The 20884-nt window shown below is 33.7% G+C and overlaps 1 protein-coding gene across 1 annotated transcript in view; it reads right to left on the reverse strand.

Annotated features, from left to right (window-relative positions):
- LOC149564236 (ATP-dependent 6-phosphofructokinase 6-like) overlaps window positions 1-20884 on the reverse strand; it is a 96596-nt gene that overhangs the window by 21726 nt on the left and 53986 nt on the right. The window lies entirely within an intron of this gene.

Here is a 20884-nt window from a genome sequence, read left to right on the forward strand (position 1 = left end):
ACACCTAGAAGTAAGAAGGAGAAACAAATGATGTAAACCTTGTCTTAATTGGAAAAACTATCAAACTAGCAATTCTTGGGCATGCTCATATAATAAAAAAATAATCTGACGCAAATTACTAAAACATCAACGAAGTCTTGAAGTACCTTCATTGAAGAAGAAACCTACAATGAGTATAACATGAGACTATTGACAAAATAGAATAAAATATTAAATCTCATTGTGCATTTTAAGAAATGCAATATTTAGAGTCCCCTTCCCAAGCCTAGTCAATTGGTGACCATTAACTCCTGATTTCCAATAGACAGATTGGCAATCGTAATGGAAAGGATACTGCAGATTTCTTGGAGAACACGGATTCAATTTCTCTTAGTTTTTAAATTTATCCATATGATTGAGCTCAGTTGGCATTAATGGTTGTAGTGACACTTTCATGTGTTTTTGGAGTCCTAGGGTGTTCTCCAAACATCTAGGAGAACATGAGATCATGTCCTGTTTTGGCCACAGATAATTTCTCCAAGCCATTTGAACTCGAGTGTGATGCATCATGGTAAGGGAATAGGTTGTTGGCATTTTTGTCATTGATGCCAAGTCTGAAGATTGAAAAACAGAACACAAACAAATCAAATGAATACACTTGTTGAAATCTGTATTGACATATTCTGATTAGTTTGTATTGAATGCACCTTTGTTCTTCAAATAGTTCAATTCAAGTAACATGATCTGCATTTTAGAAAGATTATGTTCAATCAGATCTACAAGTACAAGTGAATCTACATGCATATCAATGGAAGTCTGCGATACAAAAAGATGAAATGTGTTTCCTTTACAAAACAGAAATCTCACACATCCCTTTGTATCTCAGATCAATCATTTGTTATATCTCAGAAAGATCATTTATTGTCCATGTTGTAGTTGAGTTTAACTCTCTTTGATTGACTTTGATCACCTTTTAGAGACATCGAACAAACACGAGCTTTGGCACATAAAGGAAAATTATACTCAATACTTGTATTACAGTGGTTGGCAGTTGGAAGGTTGAAACTTCCAAACCAATTCAGATTGCTTAATTGGTTAGAAAACTCAGTGTTATTGTTTCGGGTGTGGGAAAAAAAAGGGCCTCAATTTGGGGATTGGGGAGGTGGGGGTTGTGTAGTATATATGTATGACTGAAAATGCTAATTATGAAATGATACTTCAATATATTGTTTAACATACCAAATATAGTTGAATAGAGAAAATTGAAATGTGATTCACAAACCATAAGTTGAAACTTGAAACTTGAAACTTCATAACCATTACCAATGACCATTTAACAAATTAACTTAGTTCAAGATGCAAGATTCAAAATTCATCGTTCAAATATGAATATCATATATCATAAAGATGCTCATGATGACAATAAGCCAAGTAGCATGAAACAATGAAATGAAATAATGTATCATAGCAATATCAAAGTGAGTTCAATCAACAAAATGAGAAAATGTCAATAACGAGAATGGAATCATCCCAAGTGCTCTCTAATCATCCCCTATACTGAAGTCCTAATCATCCCAAGGGTTAGCTTGCTTAAAAAACAAATTAAAAAAGAAATGCAAAAAGTATTTTTTATAACTTTTTGGGTCATTCAGCTGGTCACAGCCCGTGAGCACCCTGGGAGCACCCTGCACCCACCCATGCACACACCCCCGCAATCGAGTCTCGCATCCCACCCGAGTGCTCAACCAATGCTGCTGAGGTGCGGCGATGCTTTTTTGGCCAGCGAGGGTACTCCGGTGCTCGACGCACCTACACCAAGTGCGTACACACACTGGATGCTTTGGGTTTTTGACCCACGTGCGCTTCTCTCTTTGTTTCCAATAGAGATAAAGATTTTAATTATATGTTGAAGTCGGTGGTAAGAGAGTATTGTGTGTTGGTTGCATGTGAAAGATTATATGCTCTAGGTCTATGCAATTGAAAGAAAAGAATTGAATGTTGTGAATCAGCTTAATTACCGATTGGGATATGGGTATGGATGTGAATGTGTGAACTTGGTACATGAACGAGTGGAAATATCTTGAAGGGGGGAGTTTGGATGCATTTGGGTATATATGTCTATGTGTGTCTATATAGATATAGATATAGCTAAGTTACCCAATTCTCCCCTGGCCCTCTGGACCAAGCGAATTTCAAACTAGTTTGTGGTCTTGGTCTTGGTTCACCTATGGATTCAACCACAGTTCAAACCCAGGCAGGTTGGTTTGTCTAGGACAAACTTAGGTCAAACCAAGGCAGACCTAGAGAACCAAGTGTGAACCATGTTACAGTTCCTCTGAGAAACATTCTATAATTAAGTGCAAAAAATAATTACTACAAAACTTGAATAAGATCATTAACATTACAAAACAAAATTTGAGGTTCGGTTATTTATTACATCAAATCAAACTATCCCTTGAAATTTCTTCCAATGAAATTTTTATATCCAATTGTTGATGAAGACCCATGCCCAATTTGGAAGCTCTCTATGGTGATAAATTATATTTTAAACTATCTAAACAATATCCTCAATAGGTGAAGAGAGTTGCAAGCTACTTTTCTAAAATTTTCAAGTAGGATGTTAATTACAAACAAACAAGCTCTCTATACAGTGAAAAAGTACTAAGCATTTAAGGACATAGAAAACGAGAAGGTTATTAGTGCAATTCATCCAATTGGCATTAACACTGTTGGTGAATCAACTAATGCTTTTGATGAAGAAGAAGAAAATGAAAACTTAGATAATCCAATAGATGATTGAGATAATGCATTTGAAGATTGAAACTTAGTATAAAGTTGCAATTGTTGAAAGTCAAAGCAATCATACTCGAACTCAATATTATTATATTAATATTTTGATGTCGATAATAGATATGATACAATGATTACAAGTTCACAATGTTTTTGTTGTTGTTATGATACTTTGTGGCATTCTAATCTTAATTCGCACTCCTAGGATACATACATATGTGTGTGTATAATTTTTACATGTTTTTGTACTAACAAACCCAAACTCCATTCCGTATTGGCAAACTAGTCCTTCAAACCCAAACTCGAATTGGCAACACACACGCACACATATACATATATACATATACATATACATACATACATATATATATATACACACACACACATATATACATCAAAGTAACAAGAATCAGAATCGGCAAGGCCGAATTGAATCGTGAATCGGCCATGAATCGGAATTGAATCACCCACGAATCGGCAAATAAAAAAACCCTTGAAATTTAGTGAGCAACTTCTTTCATAAACCCTTTATCGCTGATTCAATTCACCAATTCACAAAAAATCGTTTGGATTGAATTCAATCGCCAGATCACGTGAATAGCAAGAATCGTCGTGATTCTTTGAACTGTGATATATATGTATGTATGTCCGATGCAGGCCTAGATTATCTGAGATACCAATTGGTTATAACTTATTGTCTATTGAACTTATTTCTGAATTTCAATTTGAAGATTTGTGTCTATGAAGTTTATTGTTTTACATTGATCTATCACACATGAAATATCTTGAATATTCATAAATGGCGAAGTATCATACAATCAAATGATTTATTTATTTTTATTTCTTACATTTCTTTGCATGCATACACACACACACACGATTCCTCCTACATCCATTTCTAAATTAGCTTCCAAATCAACAACTTATATATATATATATATATATTCACACACACCAAAAAAGATTAAAAAATATACATATTTGTAAAACTAAATCATTTGAACGTATAATACTTCATCATTGACCAATGCCAAATGCCAAATATACAAAACAAATCAAAGAAATGTACAATATATACCAAAAAAAAAATTAAAGAAATATACAGTCCAAGATGCTATAATGTGTATTATGGTAAAATAATGAATGTGTTTTTAAACAAAGATCATAAATGATCTATATATACATGTATACACAAGAATGTTTCTATAACGAACAAAGAGAGAGAAATAGAAACATTGTGAAGAGAAGAGAAAATTTCCATAATGAACAAAGAGAATATGGAAACATAGAAAATGAGTGACCATTAGAAATAGAAGTAAATATACAAAAGAGAGAGAAACAAAATTAGAGAGATTTGACTCTAATACCCTCCCTTAATGGTCAATCCAACTTCAAAACAAAAATTTGTAGGGGAGTTCGCTCTGTATGTTGTGCAATAATGGTCTATGGTAGCATAGACTATGGTAGGACGAGTGTCAGTACCCAGAACAAGCACCTCAAGGCAACGGTACTTGAAGATCATTGTCATTCTCTACTTCCTAGTGTAATAGTTCTATTCATTCAATTGCTGACTGCTTTGTAAGAGAAGATTGGTGAGATGTTGACACATTTTTAATGTAAAACAATATGAATATCTAAAAAGGCATGAACTTCGAGGCAGATTGACGGAAGACCCAGAAAAATGAAAGGACATCCAAAAGAGAGCTCAAAAAATCCAGAAAGAATCTGAAATTAGATTCTAAATCTGTTGGCTTGAAATTCGAGCACGAAAAAATGGTGCACAAAAAAAAAGAGTCTGACCCAGTTGAGATCTGCAAAAACCCATAAAGAATCTAAAAGAAGTTTTTAAAAACAACACGAGAAAAGAGAGTTTCGAAAGAAACGCTAGCCATTTTTAAAAAACAAAAAAATGGCAGATTTGACTGTAAAAATGGTGGAAACAAAATTGTTCTAGCTGGAAATCACTGACAGAGGGTTGTAAAAACCCTAGATGCCACCCTTTGTAGAAGATGTGTAGAAAATACAAAACAAATATGCCCCAAAAACAAGGACACGATATTGCAAAAAAATAGGCTCACATAAAAATGTCAAATGCAGGCCAAAAATGCCAAAAAGTTAGTCATTTTCCAAAGGAGTCGCGTAGGTAGGGGAAAGGCAGATGATGCACGAGCTACAGAAGAAAAGCCGCCTATAGAAAAAAAAAATACAGAAACCCTAGATGGATATTAGAAAATATCGCTACAGACAAAATTTTTGAACACACCTAGGCAAAGGATGTTGAAAATCTTACGAGTCTAAAAAATTTATGAAGAAATTAGAAACTTTCAAAAAATAAATCAGAAAATTTCAATAATGAAATTATTATTCTTATGAGTCTAAAAATTTTATGAAGAAATTAAAAAATTTCAAAAAACAAATCAGAAAATTTCAATAATGAAATTATTATTTTTCGACAAAAATAGCTTTGATATCATATTATGGTAAAATAATGAATGCGTTACTAAATAGAGATCATAAATGATATACATGCATACACAAGAATGTTTCTATACTGAACAAAGAAACAGAAATAGAAACATTCTGAAGACAGAAAGTGAAAGTTTCTATAATGAACAGAGAGAACATGGAAACATAGAAGAAGAGTGACCATTAGAAATAAAAGTAAATCTATGGAAGAGAAACAAAATTAGAGAGATTTAACTCTAATAGTGTCCCTTGTGCAGTTTGGGGATATTCAGTACAAATTTATTTAAAATTTAAGAGACTTCCCTCTGTGAATTTATGTTCACAACAAACTGGAAGAGTGGCGAATTTAATATATCTTGATGATTAGATTATTCAGTAGTACTTGTATAGGAACAGTGATTTGTCTTAGCCAACTATCGAATTTGATGTATATAATGAAATGTCATGTGATATATACTCCTATATATGATATATGCAAATATGTTGATATGTATTACATATAGAATGTAAATATGTTAAGGATGATATGAATTACTCCCATATATGCAAGATCAAGTGTACCAATACAAACAAACATATGCATATATCTGTTGACAAGTTGTTGTCACTGGTATCTCAGGAAAAATCTGTACTTAATTGATATTTATAATATACACAACTGATGACCTTAAGAAGGCTACTCCTGATGTGGATAAATAAGAAGAAGAAATTGTTAGATGATGCTTGAAAATTCGATGTTTGGGCTCTGAATATTGCTGTAGCTGAGTCCAAGTGAAGTGTCTTTTTTTATTTGAAAGACCATCTATTGGTATCTCTGTGTTGTAGGGGTATGTCCTTTGGGCACATGGTTGTTTGGCCATTTATCTATGTTTTGATTCAATTATTATTTCCTATGATAATTGTTACTTCAATTGATTATTGAATAACCTCTTAGTTTGTATATAAGTTGATGGTTGTCAACTTGATTGGTTGGAAGGAATTTCTGTTCACTTGTTTTAATTTATTACTGTTGTCCCTTATTATCAATGCCAAGATCGGCTTTCAACCCATTGTATATGAGGACGCCAAACCGAGCATTAAGCAGCTCTTCAATTAGTTATTCAGCCGTTACTGTCTTTACAAAGTGATTGTATGGTCAATGTGCAACTGTCCATTGGCAGAAACCTCTGTGTCAGTATTCCTATAGGTTGGAGGTGATCTCCTTCTGCTTTTCTTCCTGACTCTTGTTCCCATTTCGTGTATCATCATTTAGTTCTATATTTAGCTGGGATTCTTATTTCTTCTAGTGACAGTAAGTCTCTAATCGATCATTACTTTGGAATGCAATATACAATATACAAGCGAGCCTTATTCGGTACTCAGAGATTACTCCATCTGATATACATGTATGTATTTATATCATATCAATATATTGTTAGCTCACCGCAAAATGTGAATCCTTCAAAGCATAGCCCTCCTTCTTCCTACATTAAATTATGTTAAAGATTGTAGTTGCGATAGAGATCTTTATCTCTCGAAACGTAGAAGTTTTTACCATTATGGTCACCTTCAGCTGAAAATGACATTTATTGTAATATTAACTGTAAATGACATGTGTCATTCACATGCGTTGAGGCATGAATATTCGAAGAGTTGTACTTAATTATAGGATTTATGGGAAATTGAAGAGACTTTTGATTGATTATGAAGGGTCTTGTTATTGGTTACATATTTTGCTTCAAGCGAAAGGATTGTACACTTGAACATTTCATGATCTATAAAAGGAATTTTTTTTTTTTGTGTTGCTAGGTTTTTCCCTTCAATCTGGAAGGGTTTTCCCAGGATAAAACTGCTGTGCTCTTTGTATCTATTTTACCCTTCTGTATTGTTATTTTTCAGTTACTTCCTGAGCTCAAAACTTAACATGGTATCATTTCCAGGTTATTGATAACAGAAATTTAGCATTAGAAGTTATGCTAGATTCATGCAGTAACTTTTTTCGATAGGCAGATCTTGTCTTGTTATATTGAAATTTTGTAACAATTTGGATCTTCAGTTATTTTATTTTTGCTCATTTTTTTATTTCTATATGGGCATGATGCAATATGTTATCACCTTGGGTCTTCTGCAGTTATTTTGTTTTCCTGCTGGTGATTAGCAGTTTTAGGCACCATGCTCAAAAGACTTTGTTCTATCTTATATCTTCCTTCTTTTCTATTGCCCATATGCTTCCTTTGTGGCCATTTTTGTTCTAACTTGGTCTATTGAAGGCAATTTTCATTTTTAATTTCGTTGTTTCTCTGTGTTATAGTATTCCCTTCTTCATAATTATTAAGCTATAGCTTCTTTCATATGGCACGTCTTAATATTTTTTTGCTCTTCAGTTTGCCTTGGTGACATGGATATTTTTTCCTTATGTCTCAGATTACTGTTTTACCACCTACTCGAGTGCTTTGCAATGTCGTTATTCTTTCTTCAGTTGACAGCTCATAATATGTAACCGCTTCAAGTATTTATGTGTTGTTATTTAGTGGCTTTGTATCATCATTTATGTGTCATTTCTTAGCAGGAGAAATTTATTATTTGGCGGCGATCCTTTATTGTTCACCTTAGTTGCAAAGGTAATCACCATCGATAGTTTCACCTGGAGGTGCATCGTGTGGTTGAAGAAATTATTTGTGGCATTGCATACCTTTTGTAACAGCAATTGAAGAAAAGTTTGTAATGGGTCCTGAAAGAGCATCATTGTGATTGGATGTCACAGCTTTAGGGGTTCGACTGGATTATTAGGAGGCACAGTTTGTCATATAATTTGCAATCGACAAAGGTAAGTGGAACGACAAATATTAAATGCAATTTTTGCGATGCAGAGACGGATGCCTTCTTCTTTGTATGATGTGGAGGGCAATTTTCTGTAGCGGTTTGAATGGGCAGATCAGCAATCGTAGAATGGATGTTTTTTCGCCAAGTCATTTAGGTAGATTGTTCCAGAATCTATAGATTGATGGGTTCTACACTTTACAGCCTTACTCTTGATAAGTGTGACTGTTATCATCATAACTAAAAAGAAGTTATTCATATGAGATAGATCTTGGAGATGGATATCATTTTTAGATATTTTGTCGTAGAAAACTCTCCAGTTTTGGGACCATCATATATAGACAACATTTCCATGTATTGTATTTATAGGCTGACGGTTGAATTTCTACTAGAGCCACAGCAGGGGCAAGTTGATTCTGCGATAGTGCTGATCTGCATTATTCATGTATTTTGCATGCTGAGATTCTTCTCGAGGAAAATTAGCAAAAGACATAAGTATCTCATTTTGAATTTTGATCATAAACTGGTATATGCATCTTTGTACAATGGGTTTATCTCTCTTGGTTGCAGGACTAGAGGTTATGAGATGAGGTGATATTATGAGCTTAATGATTTTTCTTCATTGATGATTCATATTTCCATTTAGAGGGAGCTTGTGATTCAGAGGGAGATGTTCAGTGTCAAAGGGAGGTAACATCAATTATCTTATTGTGGTTTTTCTTGTTAAGAGGGCGTGTGTATGGAATCCTCATCATTTTTATACATATTATTAATATCTTAGTATCATAAATTTTGAGAATTGTGTTGGAAAAGAGTTTCCACTATGATTTCATTATAGTTGGTTTTTGAGACTCTTGATGGAAACGAGTCTTAGTTGTAATTGCATTATTTGCTGATTATGAGTTCTAATTCACGATAGTTATAAAGTCAACTTGATAACTCTTTCACTCTTAGAGTGAACATCACATTGAGAGAGTCCATGATGTCATCACGTTGAGAGAGTCCATGATGTCAGTTGGAGGTCATGTTGAGAGATTCCATGATCGTATCACATTGAGTGAGTCCATGATAAAAATGCTGGTTGTAACCTTACTAACTTGTCATGTTGAGAGATTTCATGTGAACATCACATTGAGAGTCCATGATTAAAGTTGTTTGTGATTTTTCATGTTGAGTGATTCCATAATTATTAACAAATTGTTCTCCTAGTGTCATGTTGAGATATTCCATGACAACATCACATTGAGAGAGTCTGTGATGAAAATCTAGTTGTGTTACTTGCAGATTTTTCATGTTGAATGATTCAATGAATTATGTTTTGAATCTGTATGACCAGAATTTATCATTGATATTTTTTTATTGCAACCTTGAGTGACTGTTCAGCTAAAGATCTCTCTCTTGCTAAGAGGGAGTGTTAAAGATTGTAGCTGTGATAGAGATCTTTATCCCTCGAAATCTATAGACGTTTTTGCCATTATGGTCACCTTCAGCTGTAAGTGACATTTATTGTAATAGTAACTATAAATGACATGTTTCATTCACATGCATTGAGGCATGAATATTTGAAGAGTTGTAATTAATTATAGGATTTAAGGGGAAACTGAAGAAACTTTCGATTGATTGTGAAGGGTCTCGTTATTGGTTATATATTTCACTTCAAGCGAAAGGATTGTACACTCGAACATTTCATGATCAATAAAAGGATTTTTCTTCGTGTTGTTGGGTTTTTCCCTTCAATTTGGAAGGATTTTCCTAGGATAAAACTGTTGTGTTCTTTGTATCTATCTTACCCTTATGTATTGCTGTTTTTCAGTTACTTCCTGGGCTCAAAACTTAACAAATTATATATTTCTTTTGTAAAGAGTCTTATACGGGTGTATCAATGTTTATCCTTCCTATTAGTTTAAATCTTTGATTTAAAGTTTATATTCATTAAATTATTTATTTATTTATTTATTCTTGTGATATTATTATTATTTTAATATATTATATCTAATAATAGATTATAAAGTGTTCATGAATTAATATATATAATATTATATTATATCATATTGTATCACATTGTATATATAATACATTAGATTCTTTCATTATTATAATATTAATAATATAGTTAATTTAATAATAAATTACATTCTAATTTATTATTATTTATTCTTGTATTAATTATTTTTATTATTTATTATTAAATCCTATTCAAGAAAGGGGACACCACAGATCCGCATCCAGATGACACATCCAAACCAGATTCACAGGGGCAGGGTATGCATCCTGCAACTAACTGTGAATGCAATGAGGAGTTCTGTTTGAAAACAGATACCAGATATATATAAAATATTTCAAGAGGGAAAAAGCTATAAGTTATTGAGAAGACATATACTAAGATCTGAAGGTTCGATGCTATCATACAAATTAAGCTCTTCCATTTTAAGGTGCGACGCTGTTTTATAGAAGAAAGATCTTTTTCAATTAACATGCTGTGGCTGGTAATAAATTTTGTAGAGATCAAAATAAGGTACACCAGTTTTCATAGATTGCTGATAGAAGTCAATAACAGTGAGAAGTATCCAAGTAATACTTGCAGATTTCTATTGATTATTCATTCAGTTTGCACTAAGTTTGTAGAGAGGTTCTTGCACATCATTTTTTATTAAAAGGTCTAAAACAGGATATCTGAAGTTTATTTAAATTCAAATTGTAATTGTTTGTTTACATATTCCAAATGTTGTAAAACAAAATTTCAAAGATTGAAATCAATTGTAATTTGTAATTGTTGTTGGTGTATCAGACTCTTTGTGAAATAATATTCTGGATTATCCTCAAGTTAAGAAATGATGTATAATACTGAATTGTGATCAAGGAATGCAGAGAAGTAATAGTTAATGTTGTATACGCTGAAGGCACTGAAGACTTGTTTATTTCTGTGTTCGTTGTGCTTTAACAATCAGCGGGGGTCAAGTTTATATGTGGGAGGGCAAACAAAGAGTCATGACCGATAGGCGTGTCTCATGCTTGAGTCACGTCTATTGGGTGTGACACAATATCACCCCCAATATCCTTTTAGTGCCGACGAGATACTTATGAACCGGCATAAATATTAACAAGGCTGTTGATCACATTAGTTTTATTCAAATACATTTGCAATTTAAATCTGCATATATATATATTTGAATATCTAAACATATAATAATAACATAAATATTCACACAAGATTCATTAATAAATCTTTATAATTTATGTTTAACTAATCTATACATTAACACTCCCTCTTAGATTAGTAGGATAAACACACAAAAGAAGTCTCTGATTAGAAGACTTCTTAATGTCAGACAATGGTTGATTCATCAACGAATTGATATTCATCAACTTATATTTGACATCATATAACATGAAAGTTGGCCTATCAGAATATCAACAATATGATATTCACCAAGCTCTCTAGAGTAATGGCCTATTAGAACATCAACTGAATGATGTTCGCCAAGTACTCAGTGTGGTATTGGCCTATCAAAATATTAGGGCAAGATATTCACCAAGTACCGAAAAATATGTCTATACAAGCAACTTGTAGATAATCAAATTAATGATATCTAACGCCTAGTTGTTGATTTATAAGATAAAGCCTTTACATGAAACAATTACACAAAATGAATCATGCTACAAGTTATTGTAAGGACGTCACTTTACAACTTCTCCCAATACAAGTGAAATCATTTTGAAGTTGTCACTTCTTAATGATTAACACAGGTTTTATAAATTTATAATATATAGAATGTACAATAATCAATTTCTCTAAGACATTTCCTCAAATTTTACAATCATACCAAGTTCTTTACAAAAATGCTCCACTTTTGTCTTAGCAAGTGGTTTGGTAAAAGTGCCTACAATTTAATCCTCTATACTAATATATTCCAACTTGATTACATCCTTCTCAACCATGTCTCGAACATAGTGGTATGGTATCTCGATGTGTTTTGATCTATTATGAAACACTGGATTAAGATATAGCTTGATGCAGCTCTGGTTATCACAATAAATAGTAGTAGGTGGAAGTGGCTTCCCAAATAATCCAAATAGAAGTTTTCTCAACCATACAGCTTCTCTTGCTCCCATAGATGCAGCTATGTACTCGACTTTTGTAGAACTCTGTGCTACTAAAGATTGCTTCCGACTAAACCAAGATATCATTGCTAAACCCAAGGTAAAACAACATCCTAAAGTGCTCTTACGATTCTCTAAATTTCCTGCCCAATCAAAATCTGTATATCCTCTTAGATTTAGTTCAGTTTTAGTATATTTGAGACCATATCCAATTGTACCACTGAGATACCTGAGAATGTGTTTTGCTGCTACTAAATGAGTTTGTTTAGGTTCGCACATGCACTAATTGAGAACATACAGCATAGCAGATGTCAAGTCTTGTGTTTACCAAATACATTAAATAACCAATTATCTGTCGATATAGAGTCTGATCAACACTTTTAGAATTTTTTGTTGCTTCTTTTAGTTTCATGAGGTTTGTTTCCATAGGAATTGTCATTGCCTTGCTGTCCCACATGCCAAATCTTTTGAGTAGGTCCAGAGTATACTTCCCTTGATTTAAGAAGATTCCATTTGAATGCTGCCATACTTCTAGTCCCAAGTAGTAGTGCAATATTCTTAAGTCTTTCATTTCAAATTTAGATATAAGATCTTGTTTACATTTTTTAATTAGATGATCTTCTCCTGTAATCAAAAGATCATCAACATATAAAACCATAATTATCCCCCTGTATTACCTTGTAATATAACTTTGGATCTACAATGTTTTTAGAGAAATCAAGTTTAGTTAGATGATGATCTATCCGTTCATACCAAGCTTGGGGAGCTTGTTTCAATCCATATAAAGTTTTTTTTAATTTGTATACATGAGATTGTTTATTGTGTACTTCAAATCCTTCTAGGTGTTCAAGATAAACTTCCTCTTCTATAACACCATTCAAAAATGCAGTCTTTACATCCATTTGATGAATTCTCCATCCCTTGGATGCAGCAATGGCTAAAACAATTCTGACTAAAATATATCTGGCTACTAGAGCAAAAGTTTCCTCATAGTCTATTCCTTCCTTTTGAGAAAATCCTCTTGCTACAAACCTTGCTTTGTTGATACTTCCATCTACAGTATATTTAATTTTAAATAGCCATTTTGAAGAGACAACTGATATATTTTTGGGTTTAGGAATAATATCCCAAACATCATTTTTAAGAATGGAGTTATATTCTTCTGTCATGGCATCTTTCCAATTTTGATGTTTTATTGCTTCTTTTACATCAGATGGTTTAGATTTAGAGATTTCACTTATTAATGCAATGCAACTTGAGTATATGTTAGGACGTTTTCTTTCCCTAATGAAATCTGAGGGGATGGAATTGTTCTCTTCAATTAGCTTTCTGGCCCATAATGGTCTTTTCTTTTCCTCAAAAGTGTGAGTAATGTCCATGGGTTCAATTGATTTATCTTCCTCCATTAGAAACTCCCTCTCATTTTCAGAGTTTTGTTCTTTTAGAGTTTCTTCTAGAGCCTCTTCTGAATTTGATTCATTTTCATCCTTAGATCTTTTGAAGGGCAAATCTTCATCAAATATTACATCTTGACTTAGTTCAATATTTCTTTCTTTGTCCAGGGATATAGATACAATAAGCTTTGGAAGTTTCATTGTAACCTACAAAGGTTCCTTCTTTCCTGAGGGATCTAGTTTGGTTCTCTTCTCTTTAGGAATGTGTATATAGACAGGGCAAACAAAAATTCTTAGGTATTTAAGATCAGGTTTTTTCCTGGTAAATGCCTCTTCAAGGGTCTTGAATTCAAGATGAGAGTGTCGACATCTATTTTGAAGCAAAACAATAGTATTTGAGGCTTCTCCCCAAAGAAAAGTTTCAAGATTTTGATCATGAAGCATTGCTTTAGCAGATTCAACTATGGATCTATTCTCTCTCAACTATTCCATTCTGTTGAGGATTATAGGGAACAGAACACTCCCTCTTGATCTCGACAGTTTTACAGTAATTTATAAAGATATCAAAAATGTACTCTTTACGATTGTTTGTTCTTAAGACTTTTCTTTTCTTTCCAGATAGATTTTGTACAAGGGCTTTAAACTCTTTAAATTTTGTCAGGATTTCTTCAGATTCTTTACTTTTAAGAAAATAGATCCAAGTCTTCTTAGAGAAATCATCCACAAATATGATATAGTATAGAAAACTTCCTAGTGAAGGAACGGATGTAGGACCACATAAGTCTAAGTGAATAAGTTATAGAACTTCTTTGGATTTGGTTTGACCATTTTGATATGTAGCTTTAATATTCTTCCCCAGAGCACAACCTTTACAAGTTCCTTCATGGTATGCCTAAAGTTTAGGTAGACCCATTACCATTTTTCCTAGAGAAGGTAATCCTCGAAAATGAAGATGACCTAGTCTCCTGTGCCAGATTTCATTTTCTTTGAAGGAATCATGAAGTAGAGCTGAATGAGTGAGAGTTAATTTGATAAAGACATCCATGTCTGGAGCCAATCTTGTATGCATTTTTTATGTCAGAATTCTTAGGCCAAGCTAAGACCTTTCCTTCCATAAATGTAACTCTAAATCCTTCATCTTCAAGAGCAAAGATTGAAAGCAAGTTTCTTTTTATACTAGGTACACATAGTATCTTAGTAAGTTCAATTGTTTTCCCTGATTTCAGATGAATAGTACATGTTCCTATTCCCATTACGGGATAGCTTGTATCATCTATGGTTACTTCATCAACATAGTCTTCCTTGATAGAGTCCAACTGTTCTTTAAAACCTATAATATGTCGAGAGGCACCGCTATCAATTACCCAAGTACTTGATCTGGATGATGCTTCACTTGAGAGCTGAATAGAAGGCATTGTGTTCAGAATTTCCATTTGATTTTTGAGTGGTTGCAAATGAAGCTTGTTGCTTAATTCTATCAAGACATCTAGATGTCGGATGTCCAATTTTATCACATCTAAAACATTGCATTTTGGAGAAGTCAAGTTGCTTTCTCTTCCCTTTGAATTTTCTTTTCTTCTTGTTTACTTGAGTAGAGAGAACTTGTAAATCTCCTTTTGAGGAGGAAACATTTTTGCCTCAAGCTACTTGCATACACTCTTCTTGTATGCCGTCAACTTTAAGTCTTTCAAATTTAGGAAGTTTTGACCGAGAGCATAACCCTTGTCTAAAAGTATCCCATGATGATGGAAGGCCTTTTAGAGCCATTATTGTTAACTCCTTTCCATCACAGATGTATCATATGGAAGAGAGTTGATTTCAAAGTTCAATTATTCTCATAAAGTATGAGGAAATTTTCTCTCCTTTATTCATTTTAATATTTGACACTCTGTCCTTTAATGTGATAATCCGAACAGCATTATTTATCTCAAACATATTTCCAAAAGCATTGTACATCTCATGTGTAGTGTCTTGTTCTAAGATTACAGGAAGTAGATGAGTTTTAACACCGTCTAGAATAAGTTTCATGGCTTTATTCTTGTCACTCTCCCATTTTTCTAGTTCATCATTTCCTTTGGGTGGTGGATCAGAATTTTCAATAAACTTATTTAGGCCATGTTCGTTCAGTATGAGTTTTAGTCGTAATTTCCAGCCTGTAAAATCTGAATCACCTCCTAATCTATCTTCCAGCCTCATGCCGTTTACCATTTTTGAATAATATTTGACTAAAGTTGGATTTCAGAATCACTTCTTTAAACCTACTCTGATACCATGTTAGTGTATCAAACTGTTTGTGAAATAATATTCTGAATTATCCTCAAGATAAGAAATGATGTATAATACTGAATTGTGATCAAGGAATGTAGAGAAGTAATATTTAATGTTGTATACGCTTAAGGCACTGAAGACTTGTTTATTTCTGTGTTCGTTGTGCTTTAACAATCAGCAGAGGTCAAGTTTATATGCGGGAGGGCAGACAAAGAGTCACGAGCGATAGGTGTGACTCATGCTTGAGTCCCGTCTATCGGGTGTGACACAATATCACCCCCGATACCTTTTTAATACAAACGAGATAATTATGAACCAGCATAAATATTAACGAGGCTGTCAATCACATTAGTTTTATTCAAATATGTTTGCTATATATATATATATATATTTGAATACTTAAACATATAATAATAACATAAATATTCACACAAGATTCATTAATAAATCTTTATAATTTATGTTTTAACTAATCTATACATTAACAATTGTGAAATTCAATTAGTTGGTGCTTTAAGAATGTTGGGTTGGTGCTCAAATTGTCAAGTGGGCTGTTGAAAGAATTGGTGCTCTAATAAGGAATTTGGTGATTCCTTGGGGTCAGTGACCTAAAATTTTGTAAACATTAACCATGGATTTTGTTTCCACGTATCTTTTGTGCATTTGCTTCATTGTGTGATTCCATTTATGTCTGATTTCAGTTTCAATCCCTTTCAGTTTTCACATTAAAGTTTGGTAAAGTTCATCAAAATTTTAGGAACTAAAAGTTTGTATCTTCTACTATTTCAACCCCACCCCCCCCCCCCCCCCCCCGCCCCAAAAGAAGAATTATGTCTACATAGGTGTTGTTTAAATGTAAAATAAGCACCCAATAGCATTTGAAAGTGAGAAGTAGATAGGAGGAAAAGGGGTCTATTCAATTCATGATATGGAGATGATTGCTATAATGCATGCTTTGGCCAAGTCAGACAATACTATTTATTTTTAACTGTTAAGACTGATCACAATAGCCTCAAATATTCCCTTAATCAGAAAGACGTCAATGATAGGCAGCAGAGTAAGCTGAACATATCAAAGTAAAGAACATTGTGGCCAATGCATTGTCAAAAGGCCACATTAATGTTCTATGATGGAATCATTGCTGATTGGAAAGAGAAAAATCTTGCAAAGCATTCCAGGGATTCCTTTTCCATTAGTGTTCTGGATGGTATTTTGCAAGATAAAAAGTACCTAGATGGTGAGTGAACTTATTCTCTACAAAGAAAGAATCTTCTTACCCTTACTGAATCAGAGCTTATAATGAAGAGCATGAAAACTTTCCATGATGCTCCCTCGCATGGTCATCAAGGCTGCTTCAACTTATAGGGAAATCCGGGAAAGATTTTCATAGAAAGGCTTAAAGATGAAGTCCTTAAGTATGTTAAAAAAATGTCTCAAGTGTCAACATACCAAAAATAAGCACACTTTTCATATTGGTTTGTTACAGTCCTTGCCCATTTCCAATCAAAAATGGGATTGTATCTTTATGTACTTCATTATGGGTTTTACTAAAGTGCGAGGGAAGGATTGTGTCTTTGTTGTTGACAGATTGACTGCATTTACACACTTCCTTGCTATTTTATGCAGTGTTTACAGCAGTACAAGTGGCGGATTTGTTTCTTAGAGTTGTGTTCAAGTTGCACAGATGGTCAAAAAACATTGGAAGTGATTAAGACAAGAAGTTCCTAAGCTTGTTTTAGCAAGACTTGTTCAAATTCAGTGAAATTAAACTCACTCCTAGCACCATCAATCACCCACATACTTATGGCCAATCAGAGATTCATAACAAGTGGGTGGAAGGGTACCTCAAGGATTATGTTTCAAGGCAATAGAAAGCTTGGGTGAGATGGTTTGTGTTAAGTGAGTATTCTTTTAATTCTTCTCATGAAATGTCCATCAAAGATGTCTCCATTATGGCAACGCACAGGTATGAAGCTCCTAGTTTTGCTGACCTATTGTTTGGTGATAGTAAGTACCGAAGTAACGAGAATCGGAATCGGATTGGAATCGGCAAGGCCGAATCGAATCGTGAATCGGCCATGAATAGCCAATGAATCGGCTATGAATCAGCAAATTTTTAAAAACCTTTTAAATTTAGAGATTTTAACAATTTAAAACTTATTTCATGCACCCTTTATTGAATATAACTTAAACACACTATAACATCATCAAATAGAAGTTAACATACATAAACATGGAACATAAATGATAAATCCATCACATACGTATCTATGTTACATGTAAAATGTAAATTGTAGCCTATAGCTGAAGTAAATAGAAATCATATGATCATAATGATTCAAAGTTGAAACACACAAAAATCCTTGCTCTGAATGGTTCCATAAATGGCACTTTTGAAATATTAGATACACAATAAATTACTCAACAATCTTATTACTTTGCTGACGCAGCAGGTTTGACCTTTATTGCTGCATAGGCATATACACACAACAGCTTGAGTCTTTTTATTGATGTTGATCAAACTTGGGAGATTTTATTGTTTTCACCGATTACATCTTAACTTTTATTGCCACATCCTTAGATTTATCAGGTTTCATGTGTATGTCTCTACTTGTATATTGAATTGTTCATACTAATCGTTGAGTATCTTACTGATTTCATCCTCTTATTTTATTCCATATTAATTGTTCAAAATTGGCTATTGTACATGGCATGATTTGTATCTAGTATTACGTTTTTCCACTAATACTTCATGCTATGCTGACTGGAATATTTGTCTTGCTACAATATTTTTATTATGTACATTTAACATTATATCCTTCAACGCTTCTTTAATACTAAGCAATATTCCATCACCCGTATGCTTACAAAAAAAATGCAATACATATACCTTCAGCGCTGCATTTATTAGTTATGAGTCTCCAGCAATGAAGTTCCTGTTCTAGATCTAGTAAGTGAAGTATATATAATAATATACACGATGCCATGGATGTTATTTTTGTTCTGTCTATGTTTTCATGAATCTCTTGCAAGTCTTCTCAAACACCATGAATGATGATTCTTTAATCCTTTGTATGTTTCTTAAATTACTTTATGCCTTGCCTTGCCGATTCATGGAGCCGATTCAAGTGATTTTTTTCCATGAATCACATGAATTGGCGATTCAGGCGATTCATGAGAAAAAATCGACTGATCCGATTCACGACTCATGAAAAATTGCCCTGGTTGAATCGAATTGCCAACCGGCATTCAGGAGATTTCATGGCGATTCTCGGAACTCTGGTAAGTACCCAAACCTAAGGATTTGTTATAGTAAAGTCAAGATATGATGAAATCCTTGAGGAGTAACCTCCAACATGCTCAAACTCAGAAATTATATGTAGATCACAAGTGCATAGAGTGTGCACTTGAAGTCAAAGAAATTGTCTATTTGAAGTTGTAACCCTACAAGCAACCCACTCTTTAAGAAGAGTAGATCGATGAAGTTAAAGAAGCATTTTTATGGCCCATTCAAGATTTCTTCCCTCTTCTAAGTTACCCCCTTGGATGAAGAAGGTAAACTTGTTTTGGCTACAAAGGAAGTGATTGATTACAAGGAGCCTACTTTGGGTTTTTGGTGAAGTGGAAGAACTTCCTATGAAGGATGCTACTAAGGAGAGAGCAGATTTTGCATTATCCACAATAGCTTCAAGACAAGCAATTCTCTAGAGAAAGGATACTAATGTCCCCTTCCTAGTCAATTGGTGACCATTGGTAATGGTAAGGGGACTAAAACGATCTTGGAGAGCAATTCAAATTTTCTTGGTTTCTATTTGTGGCATTAAGCTTAGTTGGCATTACAAATCGTACTGATACTTTCATAAAAAATATTGGACTCCTAAGGTGTTCTCTAGACTTCTTGAAAAGCATGTTTAGTTATAGTAAATTTCTAAATACCAATCGTCCCATTATGCAATAAGGATTGGAGAAGTCCCCAAAAGGAGATGTCCAATCCTGCAACCAGTAACACCACAATGGAATTAATAAAACAAAGCAACAGTAACACCAACCAATGAGGAAAATAGAAACTTCGATTATCCATCGCGTTGGCCTGCAAGTGCTAACTAAAAATTTAAGACAAAGCTCTTACATTCCAAACATCTGGACTTGATTATTTAGTATTTACACAATCACATGCTGGTCTACTAGCTATCTTTTATCTACCAACCTTTTTGGCCTCCCCCTTATAACAAGGATTGGTACCTTGCTTATATACAAGATCGCCAGCCACAAGTTTTCTTGTCCAATCAACAATATCCAAGATAAAGGAAATGTATTACAACATATAAGCCAGGATCCAAATCCATAAGAACACCCTCAAATAGATAAAACATGTCATGCGAACACAAAAAAGGATCAGCCACACATAGAACAATGCACCAATTCGCATCACATGTCGTGAAATTCCATCACAAGCCGAATCTCGCCACATGGTCGCTAGAATAGTAAAGCCAATAAAGGATCTGACCAATCTTAAGATAACTTTATCCAAACACATCGTAACAAGCTGTGAAGCTAGTCATAGGATATCCATAATGCCTAGACCACACCATAAGGATGGCATAAGATAATGAGCCAATTGAGATGATTACTTTGGAAAACAACATGAAATTGTCCAACTAGAAAAGTAAACAGACAAACTGAAAGGAAAATATTTTTGGGTGATCCAAGATTGCCAACAACCCAAGGATGCTCCTACATCAAACACCCAAGGTGGATAAGAACACGTTCCATAAAAGGAACTTATGAACATCTGATAGGATTCATAACATAAACCCCGTGTTCATTTTTTACCCAATATCATCTTCATCAAATGGCAAAATCCACAAGTCCAATCAAATGCCTTCCACTCTCAGGTACTTCTCTCCTATTGTTTCTACAACCTCTGCTCTAATTTTCCAGCCTACACCAACTGCTTCTGCCTTTGTCACTTCTATAGCCAACAAAAAATGTTTTTGTCTTCCTTTGTTGTTTGACACCACCTCTAATATCATTCAACAACTTCTCATCAACTGATCTATTCACCAAATGTTTTGTTGCTCATCTCA

This window comes from Cupressus sempervirens, chromosome 4, assembly GCF_028749045.1.
Source record: "Cupressus sempervirens isolate cs-2001-9-10 chromosome 4, ASM2874904v1, whole genome shotgun sequence".
In the NCBI taxonomy this organism is placed as follows: domain Eukaryota; kingdom Viridiplantae; phylum Streptophyta; class Pinopsida; order Cupressales; family Cupressaceae; genus Cupressus; species Cupressus sempervirens.